This window comes from Cervus elaphus, chromosome 19, assembly GCF_910594005.1.
Source record: "Cervus elaphus chromosome 19, mCerEla1.1, whole genome shotgun sequence".
In the NCBI taxonomy this organism is placed as follows: domain Eukaryota; kingdom Metazoa; phylum Chordata; class Mammalia; order Artiodactyla; family Cervidae; genus Cervus; species Cervus elaphus.
The window spans coordinates 78,982,908-78,999,099 of record NC_057833.1 but is presented as its reverse complement, the minus strand read 5'-3'; the positions used below and the strand labels follow the sequence as shown (position 1 = coordinate 78,999,099).

The 16,192-nt window shown below is 40.8% G+C and overlaps 1 protein-coding gene across 7 annotated transcripts in view; it reads right to left on the bottom strand.

The window, feature by feature from the left end:
• The window catches only part of NEK11 (NIMA related kinase 11), a 280,951-nt gene that overhangs the window by 32,620 nt on the left and 232,139 nt on the right, over nt 1-16,192 (bottom strand). The window lies entirely within an intron of this gene.

The following is a 16,192-nucleotide window of genomic DNA, read 5'->3' as shown; positions in this document are numbered from 1 at the left end:
CTCCTATGAATACCTTGCATCAAGCCTCACATGAAAGCCCTGCTCCTTACTGCAGCCCTACATACTATTCAGAGAAAACAGACCTCTGATTGTCTGAAAACTGCCCTTAAAGCCCGTTTTCCTTAAGTCTAATCACAGTCCACCCAAGGGATTATTATAGATGAGTGAGTGATCTTTCGGAGACTTGGGGACACCAGAAGGAAGAAACTCATTTGTTTATGTCCCCATATTTCATTCATTCATCCACTCACTCATCCTTTTGTGCTCATTGAATACCTAATCTTTGTGCCAAGGAATCAAAACATCCTGTTTAAATCATCTCCCTATCTTTTTTCCATGGACAAATGCAATAAGGAAGTCATATAATCATATCTGCCTTTCAAAACACACTGTTTCACCCTCACATTTCTCAACATGAGGGGCGTTTTCTTTATAATGCTCTTTAGGCTGTCTGGCAAAAACCTTCTAAGTTAACTTACTCACCACCTTCCACTTAGGCAGATAATTGTGTCATACAAACACACGCACAAATCACAGAGCACTTGTCTTATACCCAAATAACCTAGTCTATGAAGAATCTTGGTATGATTTGAGGGGTACTGAAACCTCATTGTCTGGAAGCTGTGTTTAATGAGGACTCTTTCCTGGTCTTCCTTTCTTGTTTGATGGGGTCTCATAACAAGCATCATGGTGTCCATGTTTCTGCTTGTGGGAGATTAATGTTAGCCTGCATCCCAACTAGGAAATGACTCTTTTATGAATTTTTAAAGTAATCCAAGTAGCAATTTCAGAGACTAACTTTGTGTTGCTTTGGTTTCCCCAAAAAATTCAATTAGGAAAGAATATATACCAGTGAATTTTAAAATGTTTTCCCCAATTCTATGGCAGGTAAAATATTCACAGAGACCAAGGGTCCTAATATTCCAGAAAACTACAGGTCAAGTAAACAGCAGAAAGCATTCTGGAGGAATTAAGTAGCACCTAGCATTTTACAGAATGCATAGAGGAAGTATGAGTTACAAAAACTAGCCAATAGTGACTGTAGTTAAGTTGAATCTTACCAATCATTAGCAGCTAATATAATTAAGTTTTACAAATTGTTAAAGGGTTCTGATACAAAGGATAGGTCATCTCAGTCCAGAATAGAGTGGGACAGGCAGAAGACCACCAGCAAAATATGTGCCATACAAAGAGGAGAAAAAGCTGGACCAGACTGGACAAGTCATGTTGCAGAAGGGTAATTGCCAAGTCCTAGCGAAGGAGGTGGAAATTTGTTGTGCTCACTCTATCGTGTCCTCTGCACCCCTGCATTTAGCCATCAGATTTCTTCATTCATACTATTCACATGCCCAAAAGTAAAGTTGATCACACTCCACAAACACTTAAGAGACCTTTAGACAGTTCTGTGTTAAGAAAACATTCCATGCTTTAATATGTCAAGACTTTCTTGGCTATTACAGATACATAATGTAATAAGGCTTATATGGAAAAGGCCTGAACATGGGCAAACCAACCCAGCAGAATCCCTTCCTGAAGTCTGAAGAGGCTCCACGTTGAGTTACTGCTGGGTGGCCTGCTTTTCTTAGAACATCTAAACTAGTGATTGTACTTCAACACTTCTTTATTAGGAGTCGACCATAAAAATAGAAAGTCAAACACAGTTAATTAATGCATGGCAGTAGGGAAACACACTCATCAAATCAGCCAAGGGCATCCCTGTCATTTATTCCTCAGAGACTTCAAATCAAAATCTGTCTTCAGTTTTGCTCTTAACTCTTCTTCAAGGGTCACGTATTTTTAATTTAAAAAAATGTAAGAAGGAAACATTTAATTCTAATTAAAATCAACAGATTGTAAATTTTCTCTAAGTACTTCAAGTCTTACTTTTAAATAGAGTTAAACCCCCTAGAAGACTATGTGGTCTAGTTCATCAAAGACCATCATCAACAGAAGCCACCTCTGTGAACTTCCCATCTGCATTTCCTGCATAAAGATTGTTGAGGATGTGACATCCTTCCGTATGCTCTATGTGAAACTAAACACAAAAGTTCTGTCTTCCCTGAGGAACCAGTAACAGTCACATTCTTGCTAAGGAGAACTAGTAACTGTATCATGTTCACCTGTTTTGACTTGGTTTCCTAGAAGCTCAGGCCACACTTCACACTCTGCCATAGCGACAACAGTCACACTTTGACTACTCCTCACTTCTCTCTGATCTTCATTTTCTATATATATTATTTTATTAGGTTTACTGCATGTTTCTTTTAATGTAAAAATGAATTAAATAAACTTCTCTCAGGAGTTAAGAGGTAAGCTCTGATCAGCACAACATGCTATTCATATGTGTCAACTGGTAGTCTGATTTTCAGATCCCTTTAACAGAGAGTTAGAGAATAAATTTTTAAGTAAAATTTCAGTCTCTCAAAGACAAGGACTGTGTCTCATTTCTCTCTTCACTCTATCATTCTCTGCAAACAGCAGGGGCTACTGAAGGCAATAAGGACAACACTGCTTATTGAGGGCTGGGTCCATTTTTCTTAGAATTTGATGTAAACCAGGACAGGAACTTGGCTCCAAAGTAGGGGTTGCAGGATTAGAAGATAAGTAGAGAAGGTTTTAATTTCCGTGATGAGAAGCCCTCTGATCTCATAGAGCTGGGGAGACTTGGGGAAATCTGGTGCATGGCTACAAGCTGTCCTGGGGCTCCTGCATCAAGGGTCTGATGGAGTTCCAGAGAGTCTGGCAGCATTGCAGCAGCAGGGGACAACCATGGCCTAATGGGAAATTGTCCAAGACCAGTGACTTGAACAAGAGACAAGGGAGACAGAGCCCTGAGCCTGGCAGCAACCTATGCCTCTGTAAGCTGCTTTCTCTCACCTGCCCCACTCTCCTCAAATCTCAGCTGTTTCTCTGCTTTTCTCTGTGAGGTACATTATAATTTCCTGGGATTGGAGCACTGCTATTGAAAAATACGTTAGAAAATAATCCTTTCTTCCCTCCTCTTGTGAGATGATGCAAAGGCAGAGGCACCCTCCCTTTGCTGAAATCTCTTTTGTCAGTTTCATTTCTTCCCTGATATTGATGAGAGTGCCCAGTTTGACAAGAGTGAGGCAGGAATATATGAGCTCAGCTTCCTGCCTGTGCTGCCATCCAGGCTGGGTCTGTAACTGAGCAGGGCTCCAAAGCCATGGCAAATTAGCACAGCAAAACAGAGGCTGAGAAGTCTCTGATGTGCTTGAGAAAATCTATCCCTATATCCAGCATGATTAGTCTGTGGAAAAACCTGGTTGATGAGCTGAAAAGATAACAGTGCTTATAGATTAGAAGAATTGATATTAAAATACACTACCCAAGGCAATTTACAGATTCAATGTGATTCCTATTGCATTCCAATGGCATTTTTCATAGAACTAGAATAATGCAAACAATGTGTATGGAAACACAAAAGATCCCAAATAGGCAAAACAATATTTAGAAAAAAGGACAAAGCTGGAGGTGGTATGTTCTCTGATTTCAAACTACACTACAAAGTTTCAGTAATCAAAACAGTATGGTATCGGCATGAAAACAGAGACCCTGATCAATGAAATAGAATAGAGAGCCCAGAACCTACACTTATATGGTCAATTAATCTACAACAAATGTGGCAAGAATACAGAATGGAGAAAAGACTTCCTCTTCAGTAAACAGTGTTGGGAAAACTCAGTAGCTACATTTAAAAGAATCAAACTGAACTGCATTCTCATACTATGTATAAAAATAAACTCCAAATGGATTAAAGACTTAAATGTGAGGCCTGAAATCATAAAACTTCCAGAAGAAAACATAGGCAGTTTTTCTTTGACATTGATCTTAGCAAATTTTTTTTGGGATTTGTGTTCTCAGGCAAGGGAAACAAGCAAAAATAGTCAAATGGGATAACCCCAAACCAAAAAGATTTTTCACAGTGAAGGAAACTAACTACAAAATGAAAAGACATCTACTGAATGAAGAAGATATTTGCAAACCACACATACAATAAGGTTGAAAGTGAAAGTGTTTGTTGTTCAGTCATGTCCAACTCTTTGTGACCCCATGAACTGAAGGCCACCAGGTTCTTCTGTCCATGGAATTTTCCAGGCAAGAATACTTGAGTGGGTAGGCATTCCTTTCTCTAGGAGATCTTCCTGACCCAAGGATTGAACCCAGGTCTCCCACAGAATAGGCAGATTCTTTACCATCTGAGCCACCAAGAAAGCCCAAAGTGAAAGTGTTAGTCACTCAGCCTTGTCTAACTCTTTGTGAGCCCATGGACTGTAGTCTTTTAGTCTCCTATGTTCGTGGAATTCTCCAGGCAAGAATACACACGTGGAGTGTACAGCCTTCCCTTCTCCAAGGGATCTTCTCAGCCCAGGGATCAAACACAGGTCTGCTGCATTGCAGGCATATTCCTTACTATCAGAGCCACCAGGGCCTGGTGGGTTAATAATACTACAAAGAGGTTAATATCTAAAATATACAAAGAACTCACACAACTCAATATCAAAAAACAAACAACCTGATTAAGATATGGGCAGAGAACCTGAATAGACATTTTTCTAAAGAAGACATGCAGATGGCCAACAGACACATGAAAAAAATGCTCAACATCATTAATCATCAGGGAAAATGCAATTCAAAACCACAATGAGACATCACCTCACACTCAAAATGGCTATTACCAAAAAGAAATAACAAGTATTGGTGAGGATGTGGAGAAAAGGGATCCCTCGTACAATGTTGGTGGGACTACAACTATGAACAGCAGTATAAGGTTCCTCACAAAACTGAAAATAGAACTACCATATGATCTAGCAATGTAACTACTGGGTATTTACCTGAAGAAAACAAAACACTAATTCTAAAAGATACATGCATCTATGTTCACTGCAGCATTATTTACAAATCAAGATATGAAAGCAACCTAAGGGTCAGTGGATAGATGAATGGATAAAAAAGATGTTTATACATACATACATATATATATATATATATATATATATATAAACATACATATATGATATGCATTTTCCACATATATATATATATATATAATGAAACATTACCAAGCCATAGAAAAGAATGAAACAACATGGGTAGATTTTCCTTGAGAATATTATGTGAAGTGAAATAAATCAGATGAAGAAAGACAAATAACATGTAATTTCACTTATATGTGGAATCTAAAAAACAAAACAAGTGAAGAAATGTAACAAAACAGAAACAGACTTATGGATACAGAGGATAAGCAGGTGGCTGCCAGGTGGGAGGGGGCAGGGGGGGTGAGTGAAATAGGTGTACAAGCTTTCAGTGACAAGAGAAATGAATCACAGGGATAAAATGTACAGCACTGGGAATGTGGTCAATAACTATGCAATAACTTTGGTGGCAGATGGTAACTAGACTTATCACAGTGATCATATTGTAATGTATAGAAATATCAAATCACTATGCTATGCACCTGGAACTAACAGAGTGTTACAGGTCAATTATACTTCAACAAACTCATAGAAAAAGAGTTCAGATTTGTGATTATCCAAGATGGGGGAAGAGGGAACTGGATGAAGGCAGTCAAAAGGTACAAACTACCAGTTATAAGATAAATAAGTACTGGAATGTAATGTACAACATGATAAATATAATTAACACTACTGTATGTTGCTATGAAAGTTGTTAAGAATTCTCATCACAGGGAAATTTCTTTTTTGTATCTGTAAGAAATGATGGATATTCACTAAATATATTAGTCATCATTTCATGATGTATGTAAGTCAAATCATTATTCTGTACACCTTAAATTTATACAGTGCTGTATGTAGGTCAATTATGGAGCTTTCCTGGTGGCTTAGGGATAAAGAATCTGTCTGCCAATGCAGGAGACACAAGTGTGATCCCTGGGTTGGGAAGACCCCCTAGAGAAGGAAATAGCAACCCACTCCAGTATTTTTGCCTGGAAAATCCCATGGACAGAGGAGCCTGGCAGGCTACAGTCCATGGGGTTGCAAAGAGTAGGACACGACTTAGCGACTAAACAATGACAACAATGTAGGTCAATTCTAATTCAATAAAACTGGAAAAAAAAAACACCTTTTTTTTTTTTTAAAGAATTTGATTACATAAATGTACAGAGTTTTGAAGGCATTCAAGAGTTTAATTAGTAACTCATTGTCTATTCAAATGTTTTAAACTGATATCTAGCCAATTGAAATAAATGGGGTCTTTTGAATGAAAAAAGTGATGAGTATCAAAACTCAACAAATACAGCAATAAATGTAAGACCTTCTCCTTAACCTGTGGTTTCTGGTGGTGCTTAGGATCTTTAGCACTGAACAAACTGTAGATATTTCAAAATAATACAGGAACAGCTGTATTAATTCACTCAATTTTATCACAAACATGCTTAATTGTTTCAAAATAATGCCTATTGCCTCCAGCTAGGAGAAATACAAGTTTACTATAATTCAGGCATGGTCTTAATGGGAATCAAAGACATGGAACATATTTGATTTATGACGCAAAGAAGAAAAAATCTTAAACAAAGTAGAGTAACCAGGAGACACCAGGAAGACTGTAAAAGCCTCGGTTCATGAACACGAACATGGCCCCAGAAGTCCTTGAATTTGTGCCTCCTGCCCCACAACCATGGACATATGTTCTGCTGTTGACAATAGCTAAAGGGCCTCTTTAGGATCATTTGCTTGGAAGCAGGATTTCAAATCTGTAAAAATAAATTTGTGAAAAACTTAAAAGGACAAGTGTTTTCACAGTCAATTAAAAACCAGCTCATAAGTCGGGGCAACTGGAAGGTCAGGAAAGAGGTGTGAGCAGGGAGGCTCCTAGCCTGTGCTGGGTGTCTGCTGAGTACTAAGCAGAGTGCCGTTGATACCCATGCTAATGATGCCCCCATTTCACAGGTGCAGAAACTGAGGCTGGAGGCAAAGGGACTCATCTGAGACCACAGAGTAAGAAGTGGAACCAAGTTGTGAACTCAGATTGTTCAGATTCTAAAAACCACTTTCTGTTCATTTCAGCAATTTACCTCTGATGTCGCCCACTGTTACTGAAATAGGACAGATGGAAACTTCAGTAGGTACACACACACACCCAAGTGTCCAAAAAAAAAAAAAATTAGATACAGAAGAATTCTGGGGTAAGATAAGATCCTGAGGACACAGAAGTGAGCAGAAACCCAAGAGCCAAAGGAAAGGCTACAGCCCTGGCCTGAGAACGTTTTTTTTTTTTTTTGCTCCCGAGAAAGGGAAGAAAGCAACAGATGCCAGAAAATGGGGAGGAATGTGGAACTGGAGACCCCTGGGGGTGCAGTGGTCAGTGGTCTGTACCTCAGGATCCCTTGTCAGGAATGAAGTCTGGTTCCCCAGCAGTGGGGAGCATCCCTTTCACCCACCAATAACGTTGCAGGCAGGGTCACCCCAGCCTGAGCATACTCCATTTCCAGATAAGGCCTTGCTGAGTGGTACCCCATCCTGGCTTATCCCTCTGCCCAGCTTCCTGCCCTCCCCCACATGTGTGGATCCAGGGAGCTGCCATACCCACCCCCCACCAGGAAAGCTTTCTGCAGGAAAAGCATCTCAGAGCAGGAAAGTTATCTCACTGCTTTCCAATGAGTCTACCTGCAACAGGAAGTGAAAGAACATTTTTAACAACAAGGGATGCCTAAGTGACTATTTGAAGTTGCATAATTCCTTGTGACATGAAGCCTTTACCACTAGCCTCCAAATAGTCAGCAAAGGTCCAATGCCTTCACAGATGATTTGGTGAGTAAGGATGTGAAGGGAAATGAATAAAGAACCTAGACTTTCAGTCTAAGCCAACATGGCACAGAATGGAGGCAAAAGAGAAGAAGATATTCAGGATACGGAAGACTTGTGATTATCTCGGGAAGAGTGTGAACTACCACACGGGCTGAGGACTTGAGCCAGAACTTCCCAGGCCCTCGAGGGGCAGGACAAGCTGGCTGACATGTGGGTTACAGCTATGAGGCTGCACCGGGCCTTCATAGAGAGGGGAAAGTCATTCCCGGTGCACGCAACAGATGTAACAGGTCCACTTGAGGGAGGCGGCACCATCTGGGCAGTGCAAGGGCCTCTGCATCCCTGTGGAGGAGAGGAGCTGCTCTTCTGAACTTCCTGGGTGTTGGCCCCACTTGGGCAGCACTTGGCACTCATCCCTGTCTTGTGAGTTACAACCAGGTGTCCAATCTCCCTGGCTAGGGTGTGAGGCTTCTCCCTCACACCTTCCATCTCACAGACTCTCAAGAAAAGCACAATCAATTGATGGCAGACCTTAAGGCAGCTGAGCAGGAAGAAGCCTGGCTGGCTCTTTAAAGGATCTCTTAAACCTACATGTATATTTGGAAAGGCTGCTCTGTGGGGAAGGTGACTTGCCAGTCACCAAGCCTTCCTTACACGCAAGCTTTTATTTGTTGTTTTGAAATTGAAATGTTGGTTTCAATCAGCAGTTCCTTCCGAAGTGCTGCCTGGTACTGACCTTTTATTAAAGAAATGGAATGTTGGAGGCATAACTAACACCTCTTCAATGAGATTTGAAAAGTGGAGGAGAAAAGAAGCAATGTGTCTTCTATTTCTCCACTGATAGGTTATTTCAGTCAGTCAGACAGAATGAGCTTTATTCATAAAGCACTTGGAAAACTTCAAATAGTAAGTTCTTTGTATTAAATATCTACATTTGACAAGGAGAAGCCTGAGTTCAGGAAATAAGATGCTGTTGAAACACAAACGCCCACCAGCTCAGAAAAGCCTGTGACAGGCAGAGAATTTGACAGGAGCAGACCAAGCCTGGATACTAGCTGCGGCCTGGGTTACAAATTCTTCACCTTCTGTGGGTTGGCACATACTAACGTGGAGAAAGAAATGGCAACCCACTCCATTATTCTTGCCTAGAAAATCCCATGGACAGAGGAACTTGCTGGGCTACAGTCGATGAGGTCACAGAGTCAGACGCGGCTGAGTGAGTGAGCACACACGCGCGTACATGCTAATGACCACCCAGTGAGAACAAACAGGTCCCAAAGCACGATACCAGGCTTGTGGTAACTAAGAGTTTCTGATGGGTCCTGGGCTCTTGGGTTACTTGCTCCCACTGGCACAATCTCACCTTGGTAGTGGTTCCCAGCACTGGTTTTAGAATTAATCAGGCATCTATTTGAAATGCAGCTTTGCATTTACTAGCTGTATGACAGTAGGAACATTTTTTAACCTCTTTCTTACAAGATGGAGAGTCTTGCCCCTCTTACAGACACGTGGTAAGACCTGCCCGTAATGGGGCACAGAGGAAGCAAACTTCCCTCCACATAAACATCGCTATAACTTTGGTCCAGTTCAGAACCTGAGCTGAGAATATAACAAATCTCATACCAGTCCATCTTGGAAACACTTTTAGCGAGCTTAACGCTCCAACATCATTTTTGCGAGTGATTGCTACTGTGCCATGAACTATATATCAGGTTAATGAGAAGAACAATGAAGGTTGTAGGCTTCTCATCTTCAGTTTGACCTTCCTCAGATCAAAGTCAAAGTGTGATTGAAAGTGAAAGAAAAATTGGAAGAACTTCTGAGAAGCTACCCACGACAGAACCCATTATTACGTCTGACCTCAGTGTTACTTAGAGAATCTCCCTGTGCCTTCTACAGCCGCTTAAGAGTTGACTTCAGGCCTCATCACAGCACTCCACCAGCTCTGTGCTCTGACCTTAATCAGATCTTTCCAAACAGCTGACATGAGCATTCAGCAATGAAACTGCCAGGAAACTTTCCACAGCCCCAAGGCTCTCAAGGAAGGCTCTGCAACCTTAGCAGCTGACACGCCAGCTAGTGCCATCTGGCCTGGACAGGCCTCTGTGACACACACAAATACACAAGCTGGTTTTGAGCATCGGAAGGGCATGCACTTTTGGGGGCATGCACAGGCAAGCCATGGGAGCAGCCCGCACACCAGGGCATGGGGCAGCTCCCTGAGGATCACCTTTCTTTTCCTATTCCTCAGTAACTACTGCATGCTAAGTGCCTCCTTAGAGGGGAAGCAGTGCCCATGTGAGCGTGACACCACATCGCTACACTCCATCTCAGTGTCCTGGAGAGGTGATTTCTCCTACATGCTAAAGACTTACAGCTCAATGAATCCCTTCACCTCATTAAGATAAATCACACAAGAAATTACTTGCTAAATGCAAAAAACAAAAACATGCATTACTTTTTTCTGTGTGTGACCACACTATTTTACTCGCAATAAGCAGTGTTTCTGATAAACTGTGTTGGAAATCTTAGCTGAAACCTGAGGCCAAACATGGCCTTTTCCCTTCTACTCCAAATCTAGACTTTGAGACATTTCGTGTGCTTGACTCTCAAGTGTGTTTGCTGAGACACATGAATATAAATTCCAAGAATATACCAAAAGCAAGTAAAATAGACCCCACAGTGAAAGACTACATTTACAAAAAAGACAAAGAAAGATAAAGTACAAAAGTTTGATAATTATTAAGTGGGGAAAACTGCAGAAAAGGCATTCTCATACATTACTAGTAGGAATGAAAATTACATTTGGAAATGTCTATCAAAATAATATTATGACTCTTTCTTTTGACCAGGCAATACCACTTACAGAAATCTCTCTCAAAGATAAAAAAAAAAAAAGAAAACAAAACAAAAAAGCTGAATGCACAGGTTATTCGTTATATAACTATTTGTAACAACAAAGTTTTGGGAAACCCATTGGGACAGAGTGAATGGAAACACTATAAGCTATGACAAAGAATGAAGTATATTGCTACACACTACCACAAAGCAATTGCCCAGGATACACTGCTAAGTGAAACCAACAAAAGTATGTATAACCAATTTCTTGGTTATACCAAGAAATTTAATACCAATTTCTGAAGAAATACCAATTTCTTCAGAATATAAATATTTGAATATATTTTAAAAATGAAAGAGTGAATGGAAATAAAAACAAAAATAAACAAATGGGACCTAATTAAACTTACAAGCTTTTGCATAGCAAAGGAAATCATAAATAAGAAAAAAAGACAACCCTCAGAATGGGAAAAAATAACTGCAAATGAAGCAATGACAAAGGATTAATCTCCAAAATATATACAAGCAACTCATGCAGCTCAATATCAGAAAAACAAACGCAATAAGAAAAAAAAAATGGGCAGAAGACCTAGACAGATGTTTCTCCAAAGAAGACTCATAGATGGCTAAAAAACACATGAAAAAATGTTCAACATCACTTATTATTAGAGAAATGCAAATCGAGATTTTGATCTCACACAGGTCAGAATAGCATCATCAAAAAAAATCTACAGACAATATATGCTGGAGAGGATGTGGAGTAAATGGAAGCTTTTTGCACGGTGGTGTATCTCCAAATTGATACAACCACTGTGGAGAACAGTATGGAGATTTCTCAAAAAACTAGGAATATAATTACCATATGACCCAGCAATCCCATTATTCGGCATATACCCTGAGAAAAACCACAGTTCTAAAAGACACACGTACCCCAGTGTTCACTCAGTTCAGTTCAGTTCAGTCGCTCAGTCGTGTCCGACTCTTTGCGACCCCATATACTGCAGCATGCCAGGTTTCCCTGTCTATCACCAACTCCCGGAGCTTACTCAAACTCATGTCCATCGAGTCAGTGATGCCATCCAACCATCTCATCCTCTGCTATCCCCTTCTCCTCCCACCTTCAATCTTTCCCAGCATCAGGGTCTTTTCAAATGAGTCAGTTCTTCACATCAGGTGGCCAAAGTATTGGAGTTTCAGCTTCAACGTCAGTCCTTCCACCCAGGACTGATCTCTTTTAGGATGGACTGGTTGGATCTCCTTGCAGTCCAAGGGACTCTCAAGAGTCTTCTCCAACATCACAGTTCAAAAGCATCAATTCTTCGGCACTCAGCTTTCTTTCTAGTCCAACTCTCACATCCATACATGACTGCTGGAAAAACCATAGCTTTGACTAGATGGACCTTTGTTGTCAAAGTAATGTCTCTGCTTTTTATATGCTGTCTAGGTTGGTCATAACTTTTCTTCCAAGGAGCAAGCATCTTTTAAATTCATGGCTGCAGTCACCATCTGCAGTGATTTGGGAGTCCCAAAAATAAAGTCTGACACTGTTTCCTTTGTTTCCCCATCTATTTGCCATCAAGAGATGGGACCGGATGCCATGATCTTCATCTTTTGAATGTTGAGCTTTAAGCCAACTTTTTCACTCTCCTCTTTCACTTTCATCAAGAGGCTCTTTAGTTCTTCCTCACTTTCTGTCATAAGGGTGGTGTCATCTGCATATCTGAGGTTATTGATATTTCTCCTGGCAATCTTGATTCCAGCTTGTGCTTCATCCAGCCCAGCATTTCACATGATGTCCTCTGCATATAAGTTAAATAAGCAGGGTGACAGTATACAGCCTTGACGTACTCCTTTCCCGATTTGGAACCAGTCTGTTGTTCCATGTCCAGTTCTAAGTGTTGCTTCCTGACCTGCATACAGATTTCTCAGGAGGCAGGTCAGGTGAGCCCATCTCTTTCAGAATTTTCCACAGTTTGTTGTGATCCGCACAGTCAAAGGCTTTGGCGTAGTCGATAAAGTAGAAATGGATGTTTTTCTGGAACTTTCTTGCTTTTTGGATGATCCAACATATGTTGGCAATTTGACCTCTGGTTCCTGTGCCTTTTCTAAATCCAGCTTGAACATCTGGAAGTTCACAGTTCATGTATTGTTGAAGCCTGGCTTGGAGAATTTTGAGCATTACTTTGCTAGCCTGTGAGATGAGTGCAATGTTTACTGCAGCACTATTTACAATAGCTAAGATGTGGAAGCAAGCTAGATGTCCATCAACAGATGAATGGATAAAGAAGTTGTGTTATATACATACAATGGACTATTAGTCAGCCATAAAAGGAAGGAATTTGAATCAGTACTAGGTGAGGTAGATGAACCTAGAGCATGTCATACAGAATGAAGTAAGTCAGAAAGAGAAAAACAAATACCGTATATTAACACATATATATGGAATCTAGAAAAATGGTACTGGTGAACCTATTTGCAGGAGAGCAATGGAGACACAGACATAGAGAACAGACTTGTGGACACAATGGGGGAAGAAGAGGGTGGGACAAATTGAGAGAGGAATGTTGAAACATATACGTTACCATATGTAAAATAGCCAATAGGAATTTGCTGTATGATGTAGGGAGCTCAGCCCAGTGTTCTGTGACAATCTAGAGGGGTGGGATGGGGTAGGGGGTGGGAAGGAGTCTCCAGAGGATGGTGACATATTGCTGATACATGTTGACGTATGGCAGAAACCAACACAACATCGTAAAGCAATTATCCTCCAATTAAATATAAATAATTTTTTTAAAAAAGAAAGAATAAGCCATGAAAATTTAAAAATTATTCCCTTTTGAGAAAGGAGGCCATTAGGGTAAGGCATCAGGATAGAGATAAGTCTTTGTTAAATATGTCTTTTTATGAATTTGACTTTGGACTCATGGAAACACTTTACATAATCAAGAAACAAAAATTTAAAAAAGCAGTTTCTAAAAATTTAAAACAAACAAGCCTCTGTATAACCACACAGCAACTAACGACTCGGCTCAGTATAGTAAGTGCATGTACATGAGGAAATTACTGAGGGAAAGGAAAGAACAGGGTGGGTTAGTCAGAACAGTGCTTGGAACTCACACAGGACCAGGCCAGGTTATCTTCATATCTGCCAAGCCAACCTGATGATCCACTGGCCCCTGCGTGGAACACACAGTCATGGGCAATAATCAGGGACAGTTTAATTGCTGCTCTGGTCCCACATAACAAAGTTGAATCACACTGTTTCTAAGCAGCTTAAGTGAATCCTAAAACAAAGGTTAAGATGTTTACTGGAACACAGAAACACCCAGGACCCAACGAGGAAAAATTCACAATGCTTGACATTCAGTAAAAGATTACCAGGCAGATGGAGAAGCAGAAAAATGTGATCTATAGTAAGGAGAGAAATAAATCCATCAAAACCAACCCAGAAATGATACTAATGTTAAAAATTAGTAGACATGGACATTAAAATAGTTATTATAGTTCTACTCTACTTGTTCAAATAGAGGGACTATTGAACACGTTAATCAGATACATGGAAAATATTTTTCAAAAAGACCCAAATTAAACTTCTAGAGATGAAAACTACAATGTCTGAGATTTAAAAATACACTGGATAGGATCAATAGCAGTTTAGTCATTGCAGTAGAAAAGATTAAATTGAAGTCAAAGCCATAGAAACTGTGCAAAATGAAACAGATTGGTGGGGGGGGAGGAATGCCTAAAAAGAAAAAAATTGACCAGAGCATCCGTGAGCTGTAGGACATGATATCTGTGTCACTGTAGTTCCCACAGTGAGGACAAACATGCATGCAGACAGTGGTTTGTTTTCCTGTGGCCTTTGCATGAACTGGCATTGCAGAGATGATTCAGGGTTGTGGTCACCACAGAAGTATCCTACCCCTCCAGGTCCAGATGTTTTTCAGGGTATCAGCGTCCAGTGGGAGGAACAGGCTCAGAAGCTCCCTAGACCTTCAGGTGTTCTCCATGGCTCCTCCCTCTCAGACTCGGCTTCGTGAGGTGGATTTCCCTGAGCAAGATGGTGGAGGCCACTCCGATGCACACTGTCCACAGGTACTAGGATAAATACCCGGCAGGTTCCTCATAGCGAAGTTCAGTCTCAGAATTTCCCAGGTAGTGAGTCTCTAACACTAGCCTTCATGGCTCCAGAAACCTTGGGGACAACTGCTGAGCAGCCTGAAACTTAACCCCGAACCTGCGTCTCTTTGTGACAATTTTGTGGGCATGAAGGGATTCAGAACGGCGAAGGTCTAAAACATGACTCTTCACTGATCTGCATCCATATCCACAGCTACTACCCAGTTAGGTGTGGGGTCTGTGATGCTAAGTGATGCATCCACTTATGTGATATCTACAAAAGGCAACACCATGAGCACAAAAAACAGATATGTGGTTCCCAGGGGCAGGTTAACAGGAGAGACAGACACAAAGGAAGAACACAAGGAAAGTTTTTCTAAGTGAGAAAGCCATCTTTCAGTCTTGATGGTGTTGATGTTTATGTAACTATATGTACTTATCAAAACTGATAGAACCCGTGTAATTGAAAAAGTAGATTTTATTGTATGCAAATGAGTGATGCATTTGTCAAATCTCATAGAACCATACTCTAAATAGGGTGAGTTTTACTATTAATAGATATAAATGACCTCTTCCTTAATAAAATAAATAGAAAATGACTAAACAAAAAAGTCTAAAAATCGAGGCTTTAAAAGCATACATATATTAATATATTTTTATATGATACTTAGCTTTTATTGAACCCAACTCATATTCTGCTAGTAAACTTCTCCCAGGGTGAATCCTCCTGAATAGGTACTTCTCAAATTTTAATATGTACATGAGTCTCCAGAGAGCTTCTTAAAATACAGATTCTGATTCTGCATTTCTCACAAGCTTCCTGGTGATGCCCATGCTGCTGGTCTGCTGTCCACACTTTAAGCAGCAAGGCCAAGGGCACAGTCAGATCACCTGATATATAAAGGCCATAAGAACCAGTCACTCAGATTGAACAAGGCCTCCTTGCGTGACCCACTGCCTTGGCCCATGTGAGTTACAGGATCTGTCCCTCAGCAATAGTGTCACTTACTCACTGCTGAAAGGTGACCCACCGTCATTCCATGGGTCCTCCTCTTTGGTCTCCAGTGGAAGCCTGGAGCCAGGTGTGGAACTGAATGCAGTAGATGATTGTGAAGAAAGCTTAACAGAAAGCCAGAAACTCCTGTCCTGAAGGCAGAGATTTCAGGAGGTCCATGAAGCCATAGAGGCCCATCCATTCACTGGCCCATCCAGCCAGCCACCCACCTATCCCTCCATCTATCCACCCATCCCTCCATCTATCCACCCATCCCTCCATCTAACCATCCACCCATCCATCTATCCATCCATCCATCTGTCTACACATACATACATCTACGTATGAATAGCAACATCTCTTCAAAAGTCAGTGGAGATTACTCAGCCAGAAAGGAAGTCCACACTTATTCCCTGTGATTCTGCAGATATTGCAATGACTTTGAGTGGTA